Raw genomic sequence first — 13,344 nt, 5'->3', positions numbered from 1 at the left:
AGAGCTTAGACTGGGGAGGTGACACGAGAGAGGGTCAGATGCCGTCAGATGCCTAACAAGATTTGGAAGCAGAACCCACAGGAGTTGCTGATGGACTAAGTAAAGAGAGGAGTCGAGGATGAGTCTCACTTTTTAAGCCAGGGTACCCGAGCTGATGGTGATGCCATTAGCTGAACTAGAAAGGAAGATGGTGGGAAAATGTTGGGACTGGGGAGGGCAGGAATCAAAAGTTTAAATCGGGACATGTTATGTTTAAGAAGAGTCCAAGAGAAGACATGTTAAACATTTAAATAAAAAACATGTATATGTGAACATTATGAGAATAACTCAGAGAAGTAATCTAGAAGTTGGGATGATATTTGAAACAAGGGGTGGAGGTTGGGGAGAGAGTTCATTGATTTCATTAATTCAAACCAGGGAAAAAGATTATTAGAGAAAGGAATTTCAGTATTTCAGGTTTCTGAGTTCTGGGCGATGACAAATAACAAGGAGAAAACATCAGCAAAAGCTATAATATACTGAATGCTCACCAAATGTCACGAAAAGGCACAGCACTTTTCATATATTATCTCCAATTTGCACAGCAAAGAAACCATAAACAAAATGAAAAGATGACCCGCAGAATGGGAGAAAATATTTGCAAATGATACGACCAATAAGGGATTAACCTCCCAAATTTACAAACAGCTCATGCAGCTCAATATCCAAAAAACAAACAACCCAGTCAAAAAATGGGCAAAAGAGCTAAATCGACATTTATCCAAAGAAGACATGCAGATGGCCAAGAGGCACATGAAAAGATGCTTAACATCACTAATTATTAGAGAAATGCAAATCAAAACTACAATGAGATATCACCTCACACCAGTCAGAATGGCCATCATCAAGATGTCTACAAACAATAAATGCTGAAGGGGTGTGGAGAAAAGGGAACCCTCCTACACTGTTGGTGGGAATGTAAATTGGTGTAGCCACTATAGAGAACAGTATGGAGGTTCCTTAAAAAACTGAAAACAGAGCTACCATATGATCCAGCAATCCTACTACTGGGCATATATCTGGAGGAAAACATGGTTCGAAAGGATACATGCACCCCAATGTTCACTGCAGCACTGTTTACAATAGTCAAGACATGGAAGCAATCTAAATGTTCATTGACAGATGAATGGATAAAGAAGATGTGGTACATATATACAATGGAATATTATTCAACTATTTAAAAAAATGAAATAATGTCATTTGCAACAACATGGATGGACCTGGAGATTATCATACTAAGTGAAGTAGGTCAGACAGAGAAAGACAAATATGATATCACTTATATGTGGAATCTGAAAAAAAATGATACAAATGAACTTATTTACAAAACAGAAACAGACTCACAGACATAGAGAACGAATGTATGGCTACCGGGCGGGGAAGCGTGGGGGAAGAGACAGATTGCAAGTTTGGGACTGACATGTACACACTGTTATATTTAAAATAGATAACCAACAAGGACCTACTGTATAGCACAGGGACCTCTGCTTAATACTCTGTAATAACCTAAATGAGAAACGAATTTGAAAAAGAATAGACACATGTATATGTATAACTGAATCACTCTGCTATATACCTGAAACTAACACAACATTGTTAATCAACTATACTCCAATATAAAATAAAAATTAAAAACAAACCAAAAAAAAAAAAAAAAACAAAACAGGGACTTCCCTGGTAGTGCAGTGCTTAAGAATCCACCTGCCAATACAGAGGACACGGGTTCGAGCCCTGGTCCGGGAAGATCCCACATGCCATGGGGCAACTGGGCCTGTGTGCCACAACTACTGAGCCTGCGCTCTAGAGCCCATGAGCCACAACTGCTGAGCCTGCGCGCCTAGAGCCTGTGCTCCACAACAAGAGAAGCCACCGCAATGAGAAGCCCGTGCACCGCAATGAAGAGTAGCCCCCACTCGCTACAACTAGAGAAAACCCACGCACAGCAACAAAGACCCAACGCAGCCAAAAATAAATAAATAAATAAGTAAATAAACTGGAAAAAAGTAAATAAAACAATATAATAGTGAAAAAAACAAACGAAAACATCTAATACATAAATGGCCAATGCTGCTAAACTCAGTTACTTCTAAATTCCCAGTCCATGTTCTTTCCAATGAGTTGTACTGCTTATCAGAGTACAGAATGTGGTCATTTGTGTTGCTCCAGTAGGGTAGAAATCACCGATACAGGGTAGGTATGCCAAAGAAGCACTCGAACACTATATGAGTGAGTAGTCAATACAGACTGAGTTGACCCAGCGAATGTCACCATGGCATAAGCCAGTATGTAGATTCTAGCCTCCTGCCAAGCCTGCGTCAGTCTTGGACCATTTCCTCTCCCTCTGTGGAGCTGGAGTTAGTTGTACAACGTCCTATGTGTCTTAAAAGTAAAAACAGCTCCCTGGAGCACACCACAAATCCAGACCCAACTGCAGGCCAACTAAGAGTTCCAGGAACTGGTCCTATTCCTTTAATGATGGTAATATCTGGTGTTTAGGAAAATGCCCCTACCTTTCTAGAACCTTAAATTCTGGACATTCCTAGGAATGTACCCTCAAGTGACTGCATCTGTACACACAGGTTATATACGAGAATGTTCTTGACACACTGTTCATACTAAAAGAAACTAAAAACATTTCCAGTGCCCATCAGTGGTACACTGGCTAAATATATTCTGGTATATTTATATGATATAATAGCATACTGTAGTGAAAACAAAGTACAGCCATACCCATCAACAGAGATGAATCTCGAAATTACAACACTGTACCAAAAAAAAAAGCAGTCATAGGAGAACACATATGAGTCCATTTAAGAATGTTCAAAGGCAGGAAATGAGACAAAGCGCTTTTTTTCTGATACATGTATGGGGGAAACTTTAAAGAATAAAATTAGGTAATTAATAACACAAAATTTAGGAAAATGGTTACCTGTGGAAAAGAAGTGATGTGGGTAAAGTGTTTAGCTCTGGCCCTCAAGGGGCCTGAAGTTCCTGCTAATGTTCTAGTTCTAATAGGGTGGTGAAACAGGGGTGATGGGTTGTTACTAGTTTTTAAAGAGCACATATATGTTTATATCTGCATATTTATATGTATGACATTGTTTCACAATAAAAAAGAACCATCTGACAGTTATGTTTAGTGTAACCTTCTAACTAAACATCTATTGTTCCTTTCTACATCAAGCCTGGGAATTGCAAACTGTCAAATAACTGTGATGGAAAGTAACTAGAACAGATTATTGAGTGCCTTAGTAAAAACGGGCCGAATTATCAATCTATCCATCCATCTATTCATCCATCCATCCATATATCCATCCAACTATCTAGAGTGGCAAATGGTACAGCATAGTGCAAAAGTGGCAAATGCTAACAACTGCTGAAGCTAAGTGAAGACAGATTTGAATATTTTTATTACAAAAAAAAAAAAACTTGAAGGAAAACAAGTACATAATTCTGGACCCCAAAAGTGAAATAATACCTCTGGGGTCCTGGCCTGGAAATCTATACTTTTAACACAGTCCCAGGTGATCATTTTGATCAGGCATATAGTGATATAGTGTAAAGAAAAATAACAGTTCTCAACCATGCCAGGCAGAAATTAGCATTCAAATGTGATTCCAGCAATTGAAAAACACCTTGAAAAAATAAAACAATTTTGAAAAAATTTTAAATCTATAAGAATGTTTTTTAAAGTAACTAATATCAATGAATTTAAAGTAAAATGCACCTACACATTGCCTAACAAGCTGCAGGTGCTCATGGAATTTGTTTAGTCCTCCCTCCTTTGAGCCACTGGTTTCTTTTTTTTTTCACCACTCTAGATTCTCTCCCTGTTCTTAAAAATTTTACAATATAGCTTTATCAACAAATGTTATATAAGGCAGGATAATGTCCAATTGGTACAGTCGTGAATGTTCTAACTTAATCTTCCCTTAACATTCATGGATTGTTTTCGATTTCTCATTCACTCAGCAAGGCCAGAAAGTGCCATACATTGAAGAAAGACTGACTTTTGGCTCTCTATCAAAGGGAAATCAGATAGAAAACTGAGCTGTGTCTCTGTAACAGGTTAGCATCACATGGTCTAGAGAACTCAATTGCAGAGGCCTTCGCATTTTCGAGGCTTAGGCTACATACAGGGGAATCTAAGCCAACTGAAGTGTAATTAAGAAGGAAGGGAGACATGGGCGAGATAGCATGAGGTTGGGGAAGCTGTGGTTTGCGGCTGTGCAAGGCAGCCCTGGTATCTTAAACGGCATCCCACAGCAAGAGAGCATTTACCCGGATACCACTTGCTGCAACAAACATTGCAGCTGTGTTACATGCTCAAGCTGCAATTTCACCTTTGTAAATAGTGACACACTAGCAAAGTTCAATAAAACCGCAAGTCCTTGAACCATACCATGGATATTCAATCACAAAACTGAAAATGATGATCAGCTCTTTGCAGTTGAGTATTTACTAGCATCTGTCCTGGTCTCTTGGCAAGAGAGACTCTGGGCACATGAGAATCTTGCCGTTCTTTAGGCACAAGGCTTGGAAACCTGCATGTGAAATCTCAAACCTTGGGCTCTGCCTGTTTCCAGTGCCTTCAGCTGTGAGAGGAGAGAAAAGAAAGCAAGAGGTCCCTGTCCATATAATTCCTTCAGCTCCTTAGCAGGGGCAGGAAATACAGCTAGTTCTTGCAAAGTCCCAGTCCATCTTCCACAGTTCGCTATTTGGGTATTCAAATGTAGTATTAGAAAAAATGCTGCCAGTCATTTAACATGTATTACTGAGCATCTATGTGTAAGACTTTATGCTGGGTTCCAAGCTGACACCAAGAGATGGGCTGGGACCTGGGACCCTCATCTCCTCGAGCAACATAATACAAAGAAACTATAAGGGACTGAAAATAACTACACGCATGCACAGTGGGGCAATTATGAGCAATAAGATACCAGAAGGTCACAAACCAACTGCCATTTCTGAGGTGCCGAGAGTAAAAGCAGGGTCCTGTGCATGGTCCCCGCACACAGCACCACCAAGGGGGTGGGAAGACCACCTAAGCTACACCTCCTGCCCAACCCACTGATCCGTCCCTACCCTCACCCCATTTAAATCACAATGCCCAGTTTACAGATAACTTTTTTTTTTTTTTTTTTTTTTTTTTGCGGTACGCGGGCCTCTCACTGTTGTGACCTCTCCCGTTGCAGAGCACAGGCTCCGGACGCGCAGGCTCAGCGGTCATGGCTCACGGGCCCAGCCACTCCGCGGCATGTGGGATCCTCCTGGACCGGGGCACGAACCCGTGTCCCCTGCATCGGCGGACTCTCAACCACTGCGCCACCAGGGAAGCCCTAAAGTATTTTTTAAAGGAGCAGTTAGCTATAAAGAGCTGAGGAGTTACCTACTGATTAATTAATGAATTAATTTTTCAAATGAACTGATATAATATGCATAAAACACTCAATGTCATTGGATTTCAGTTTTAGATATCAATTATTAATTATCTATGAGGTTCCCGGAACTTTATATATGTTGATTGAGGTGGATATTACAATTTTCATTACACAGGTAAGGAAACAGAAGCCCACAGAGTTTAAATAATCTGTTCAAGGTCACAGTTCTATAAACTGAGGAAAGAGTAGTTCAAAACACCATCATCAGAGGCCAGGTTAGTATTCTAAATGCCACTGAAAATTACTTTCTGCACCTTGCTGCCCTCTCCAGCTCTCCCCACTACTATTACTGTACTCTATCCTCTAAAATGAAAATAGACTTTTCTACTGAACTCCCTTTCAACTTCCCTTTTGTAAGATTTTTGAAATATATGTATAATTGGGAGAGAAATTATCCATGAACCAGGAGGAAAAAAATTCATAAGAGGTCACATGTTCCAGTTCTGAGTCAGATTCATTAAATCTACACAACTGAATGCAATTAATGTAGAAAAAATGATTGGGCATCTGAAGGTCCTGAAAATTAAACCGTAGCAAGAGCATGGGAGAAGAAGTCCACAATGGGAAACACTATCAAACCAGAATCAGTTTCCTATTTTTTCTCTGGTATCTCTAGCATGATACTATTTCAAGGCAGCCTGACACACAGTAGCAAGTGCCAGACGCAGAGAGATCAGGAGAAGCCCTCTGGTCCTGGCTTCAGCAGAGGGAAAGGGGAATCCCTGCAGCTCAGAAAGAGTTGCAGAATTCCCCAATATTTTCTCATTTTCTCCACTCCCTCATGTTGGGGAAGAAAATACAGTTTTTAAGTAAAGGAATTAAATATTTTTTCTACTGTGCATATTTAATTATTCAAGTACTGAAACATATATTTATGTACCTATTATAAAAAACTAAGAAAATGATTCCAAAAATCAGGAACATGATCAAATTTGCAGATGTTTTACTTCTTTTCTATTGAGAAAACTTCTTTGAAAACTTTTATAAGTACATAAATGTCCAACATTAAAACAATTCAAAAACAACTGAGACAATAAATTTAAAATAAAAATTAACACCTTCTGTAGCCAAATCTGAAGGGGTTATTTCGTATAGATTTTTAAATTGGATCAAGTTGCTAAAGGATTTTTTTTAATACATAAATATTTTTTAGATTATGACATTAAATCAGGTGTCTTTTAAAATTTTTCTGTTATAGTACTATCCAAGGGTACTTAGCATAGCAGAAATTTGCAAAAGGATGATTAATAGGATATGCAATGTTCCTACAAGGATTTTCCAAATATTAGCTCATCATTTGATGTTACCACTTCCAAAATGAGTGTAGATATGTCTTTAACACTCCACTCTTACCAAGAATATTTAAGAAAGTCAATTTGCTACATATATTACTAAATAATATGGTTCAGTTTGTTCTCATGAGTGTAAAAATTATGAAATTTTCATCACGTTGACACTGAAGAAAAACAACGCATATGTTTCATAGAGAGTTTCAGTCACACACAGAACACACCCAGACAAGTATACGTTAAGCATACCGGTATAAAAGTTTGAATAAATTGATTTCCAAAGCTCCTTCCTGCACAAAAATCCTACAGCTCAGCAATCAAATATGATGATTCTCAAGGAGGAGGCGGGTAGTTGTATAAAAGAAATCTAGAACTATTCCAAATAGGACTTAGAGCATATCAGACCAGGTGAGGCTGATGCTGCTAGTTCACTCTGAGAACCACTAGTCTAGAGAACTTCTTTCACAAAGTTTATGAGGTTTGAAACCATTTTCCAAGCAATTCTGACATACCCCTTACCCCCCCAACACACGCCCAACTTCGGATAACATCCATTCCTCTCTCAAAAAAAAGCCATCTTCTAAAAGAAACATCTTGGGCCTCCCTGGTGGCGCAGTGGTTAAGAGTCCGCCTGCCAATGCAGGGGACGCGGGTTCATGCCCCGGTCCGGGAGGATCCCACATGCCACGGAGCGGCTGGGCCCGTGAACCATGGCCGCTGAGCCTGCGCGTCCGGAGCCTGTGCTCCGCAACGGGAGAGGCCAGGACAGTGAGAGGCCCGCGTACAGCAAAAAAAAAAAAAAAAAAAAAAAAGTAACAAAACAGGATGTCAGGTGACCTACCATTAAATCATTTTGATAAGAAACCTTACATTTTAAAATGTGTTATCTGCAAAAGTACATATATTTATATCACAGAAAGGATCCTTCCAACCTAGATCCCCACTTCCCTTCTCAAAAGGCAGCCACAGATACCAGACTTTTTGTCTTTCAAGGTTTTCTAAGCAAACACAAACTAATATATATGCCTTTTAATACAAACGGCAGTCTCCTATATACTGTTTTGTATCTTGTTTTTTCATTTATTAAAATTCTTTGATGTTGATTACATTTCAGTTCATATAACCTTATTATTTTTAAAGGCTGCACCACAGTTCAACTGGCTGCTTGATGAAAATTTAAATTGTTCCCAAATGTATGCCATTACAAACAATGCTGAAATAAATTTACGTATTTTATGCACCAGTGTATTGCATCCCTGGAAGCAGAATTGCTGGATAAAAGTTTTGAACATTTTTATTTTGACATATATTGTCAAACTCTTCGCCAAGAATCTGAATCAACTCACATACCAGACAAAAATGTGTTACATTCCTAACACTATGTTTTATCAAAATTTTGTCATTGTCAATCTGAAAGGTGAAAACCTTTCAGTTTTATTTTCCATACCTTGAGCAGTTTTTACTCTTTGCTTAAAAGTCATTTTCAGCTCCATTTCAGTGAACTGCCTGTTTGTCATGTGCCCATTTTTCTGTTTGCTAGGTTTTTTAAAAAGTTTCTTTTCAAGCTGCTCAACATCACTAATGATTAGAAATGCAAATCAAAACTACAATGAGGTATCACCTCACACCAGTTAGAATAGGCATCATCAGAAAATCTACAAACAACATATGCTGGAGAGGGTGTGGAGAAAAGGGAACCCTCTTGCACTGTTGGTGGGAATGTAAATTGATACAGCCACTATGGAGAACAGTAAGGAGGTTCCTTAAAAACCTAAAAATAGAATTACCATATGACCCAGCAATCTCACTACTGGGTATATACCCAGAGAAAACCATAATTCAAAAAGACACATGCACCCCAATGTTCATTGTAGCACTATTTACAATAGCCAGGTCATGGAAACAACCTAAATGCCCATTGACAGACGAATGGATTAAGAAGATGTGGTACATATATACAATGGAATATTACTCAGCCATAAAAAGGAACAAAACTGGGTCATTTGTAGAGATGTGGCTGGATTCTCAGACTGTCATACAGAGTGAAATAAGTCAGAAAGAGAAAAACAAAATCATATATTAACGCATATATGTGGAACCTAGAAAAAAGGTACAGATGAACCAGTTTGCAGGGCAGAAATTGAGACACAGATGTAGGGAACAAATGTATGGACACCAAGGGGGGAAAGCCGCAGGGGGGTGGGGATGGTGGTGTGATGAATTGGGCAATTGGGATTGACATATATACACTAATATGTATAAAATGGATAACTAATAAGAACCTGCTGTATAAAAAAAATTTCATTTTATGTTAAGAATTTTTGCTCAAATTTGTCATGAATGTTTACATTTTTGCCACACATTCTTTTTGATTTTTTTGTAGTCTAATTTTTGCCTGTTTTACTGATTTTGAAAATGTGATAATACTCAGTAGTGTTGATAATGTGATGAGAGAAATATACTCTTACAAACTTTTTGAAGTACAGCATCTCTCTCATCCTGAAGGACGAGTACTATAAAGGTGATTTTAGGACAATGTTACTGAAATATATAAAGAGTATAAAAACTACTGTATTTTCTGTTTATAAAAAAGTTAACAGGCTGTGAAATCCCTCAAGCAAAACTTCAGTTGTGTGCCTATAGGAAACATCATAGCAATCAATACTAAGGAAGTAGATAAAGGAAGGGATTTTCAAAGAAAGAAGCTGAAAGAGAACATTCAAAGAGAAAGTAAATGAAGTGAACAATATGAAAAGCTCTGTGAAAGAAAATATATTTCTTCTACACTGAATGATAACTAATATATTCAGAAAGGAATTACATACCGAAATTACTAATTACAATCTCAAGATCTTTATTATTTATTATTTTATTTTTCCTATTATAAAAACATCACTTTTTATTTACAAATATGCATATATTTACAGAACAAAACATGAATATACATAATAATATATGCATACCTCAGAGCTATTGCATGTTCAGTTCCAGACCACAATAAAGCAAATACACATATATACATATAAATATATGTATATATACACACCTATATACATAAGCATTTATACATACTGTGGTTCAACTTGTTTTTTGTTTCTGTTTGTTTTCATTTCAATTTATAATATACTTCAGACATACTTCCACTTTAGAACATTTAGAACTATCAAATATTTTAAACTATTATTATTCCACTGTAGATGTACAAATTAATTACGTAACCAAATTCCAATCAATGGTTACAAAACTATTCCCAAGTTTTCTATTACAAACAATCCTACTGTGACCATCTTTGACACAGATTTTTATTTGCACGCTTAGGAGCATGATGAATTCCAATAAGTGAATGAATATTAAAATTTTTAAGGTATCACCATAAAAAAGTTTTACCAATACATTTCCACTAAGAGTTTGTAAGAGTATATTTCTCTCACCACACTATCAACAATACTGAGCATTATCACATTTTCAAAATCAGTAAAACAGGCAAAAATGGTCTTACTTTAATTGCATTTTTCTGATAATGTGACTGAGTCTTCATTCCCCTTATCATTTGTGTTTCTCTTACTTTGAATTGACACTTTTTATTCTCAAATTGGACGGTTGATCTTAAAAGTCCTTAATGAGAGTTCTAGGCATATTAGAAAATTAGCTCTTTTTCTGTTAACAATTTCCATTTGTATCTGTTTTGTTTTGTTTTTCTTGCATGCAAATGTTAAGAATCATGTCCTTACATGGGCTTTAGGTTTTTCTATCAACCTCAAAAATGCTTTCCCACATGGTACACTCACAAACATTCATTCAGCTTTTCTTCTTTTTTAGGTTTCATATATTTCAACTTAAATTAGTAAATCATCTAGATTTCATTTGTATGTTAAGAGTGAGGGAAAGTTCAAGTTTTATTATTAGGTTTCCCAAATAAACACCTGATTGTCCATACATGATGGATTAAATGTTATTTATTCTCCACTCCCTATTTTAAATGCATGCTTATCAAATGTCAGCTTTCCTTTTATTCTTAAATGTCTCTTCAGTTTCTTTGATTTGTCTGGTGGTAGATCTCTTCCCTAGTGGCCTTTTAATCACTACAGCTTTATAAGACCTTTTATTATATTGCAAAATCCTCATATATATGTATACATATGTACATTTTTCTTTGAATTGAAATCTTCCTGGCAAGTAGTTATTTTTCTACTTGAGCTAAACAGTTGCTTTCAAAACAAACAAAAAAAAATTCGGTTAGGATTCTGTTTAATTTATATGTTCTTTTAGAGAAATGATACCTTTGTCTAGAAGAATGTTATGTATTTCATTGTATTTTTATCTATACATTCTCATATATAGTATATTTTCATCTATGTCCCTAGAGCTTTACGTCTTTTTTAAAATACGTTTTGCAAGTTATTTCATGCCAAACGGAATGGTTTATTTTGTTCTATTTTCCAGTTTATATATATATATAACATCTATTGATAACTGTAAATTGCAGTTAGATGCAATTAAACACTTCACTAAATTCTCTTATTTTTTCTATGAGATTTTCAGTTGTTTTCTGTTGATACCCAAGGTACACGATTGTATTATGTGTAAAAAGTGATAATGTTGTGTCTTCTTTTCTAATCAGAATGTTAACGTGTCCTCCTGCCTACCTCACTGGCCTATACAACTCAACAACGTCATAGAGTATGATGATGAGCATTCTTGGCTTTTCCAAATTTCCTGTAAGTGATGCTAGTGTTCCAAGATTTACCGTGAGAGCAAGATAGATGGAGGGTATCCTACTCATAATGTAGTAACACCCAATATAAAATATTAAAGCTTTACCCTTTTAGGTGGGAAATTGACCTTAGTGCATAATATCTTCATCTCCGTACTAGTTTGGGTAGATAACACACTAAATACGCAACAAAGTAAAAACTCAGCTAAATTGAAGGTCCTAAGACCAGAAAACAAATGGAAGAAAATTCTAAGTCTTAAAACATAAACGTTTTATTTTATAGAAACCAACCAAGTGTACGCCGAAATTAATTACCACCCGCCCCCCAAGTCTGCCTGAATGCTAAAGCGAGAGTTGGGTTCTCTCCTGTAACCCCCGTCTCTCTGCCAGCAAAGCATGTCAAGAAGTGGCTGCAAACCCTTTTACCTGCGAGTCGGCCAGGCCCGGGTCCGCAAAGCTGCGTTGAGCGAGCGCCCGCCAGAAACGCCAGCGGAGCCGCCTCCGGGGCAGGAGACGCGGGAAAGGTGCGCAGCGCGGCCGGGCAGCGCAGCCCGCTCCCCGGGGCGCGCTCCTCCGCGGCCGGAACGCTCTCCCCAACACAGCCTCCGTCCCGGGGCCATGACCGCCGATTTCAGATCCAGGGGGCCCCTACCCCTCACCCAGCGCCGGAGACGGCTCGCTGCCAGCCAGGCCCACGCGTCCACCTGGCCGAGCGCCCCGAAACTTCGGAAACCACCTGGGGATGCGGCGCGGGGCGCGGCGGGCCGGGGAGCAGCCAGCACAGGACACCGCGTGCCCCCGCGTCCGCCGGCCTCGGGCCTCTCCTCGAGGCGCCCGCGACCCGGCTCTCCGCCCGCCCGGCCCCACTCACCGCCCGGCCAGCCGTCCACTCGGCACCCGCGACGCCAGGCCTGGGGTCTGAGTTTATCCAGGGAGGAAAGAGAAAGGGGCGGGGCGGGGAAATGGAGAAGGAAGATGAGGATTTTGCAACGAAAAACCACACAGAACCCCGCGGGCGAGTGGGGAGGAGGGTCGGGGGCGTGGTCCCGCGGGCGGGGACCCTCCCCGGGGCGCCGTCTCCCCGCCCCGCCCCCGCGCTGGGAGCTCCGCCGCCGGGGGTCCGCTGCCCCTGGAGGCGCGGGCCGCCGCTGAAGCCAGCTTTCCAGTAAAAATGCACAGGAGACAGGAAAAGAGGGAAAACTAGTTGTCACCGCTCATATGTGAGGTGAAGAAAAAGATAAAAGCAAGTCGACGGTTGCCTCCAATCCTAAAGTCACTTTCTAGAGCCTGTGAGGCAGGGCTTCGTGGCAGAGATTAAAGAGCCCAGAAAGGAAAAGAAGAAACCAGCCTTTCGTAAGAGCCCTGTTAATTTGCCTCTGTCCCACCCCCCAGACCCTTGGCTTGGAGAATTGGCCTTGGCGATGCAATGTTGGCTGGAAACACTCAGGCGCGGGGCCCAGGCATTTGTTTTTCTTTCCACTGGATTGGAGGAGGCCAGTTTGATGTTGGAGGGAGGGAGGGAGGAAGGGGTGCCAGAGGAGAGGAGTCGGGGAGCTGGGTCGCCTATGTTTTCTGAGAGAAAAATGGCATTTGTTAATTACTGTTGTTAGGCACAAGTATTGATTTCAAACTAATGAAGTTTAGATCTGTGGTCCATGGGAAGGAACACAACCCACTGACAGGAACTGAGGGAATCTAGATATCTCTGACCTTATAAAGAATCAGAACTGGACAGAAGTAAATTAGATTAAGTTCTGAAGAGTACTTGGCAGTGCCCCACTATGGGAGAAGTTTGGATAGGGGAAGGCGTATGGGAGTGGAGTTCTGGAATATTCCATTTTCCCCTTATGAATGCTATCTG

The sequence above is a fragment of the Mesoplodon densirostris genome, chromosome 5 (genome assembly GCF_025265405.1).
Source record: "Mesoplodon densirostris isolate mMesDen1 chromosome 5, mMesDen1 primary haplotype, whole genome shotgun sequence".
NCBI classification, from domain to species: domain Eukaryota; kingdom Metazoa; phylum Chordata; class Mammalia; order Artiodactyla; family Ziphiidae; genus Mesoplodon; species Mesoplodon densirostris.
Note: the sequence above shows the minus strand (reverse complement) of the source record.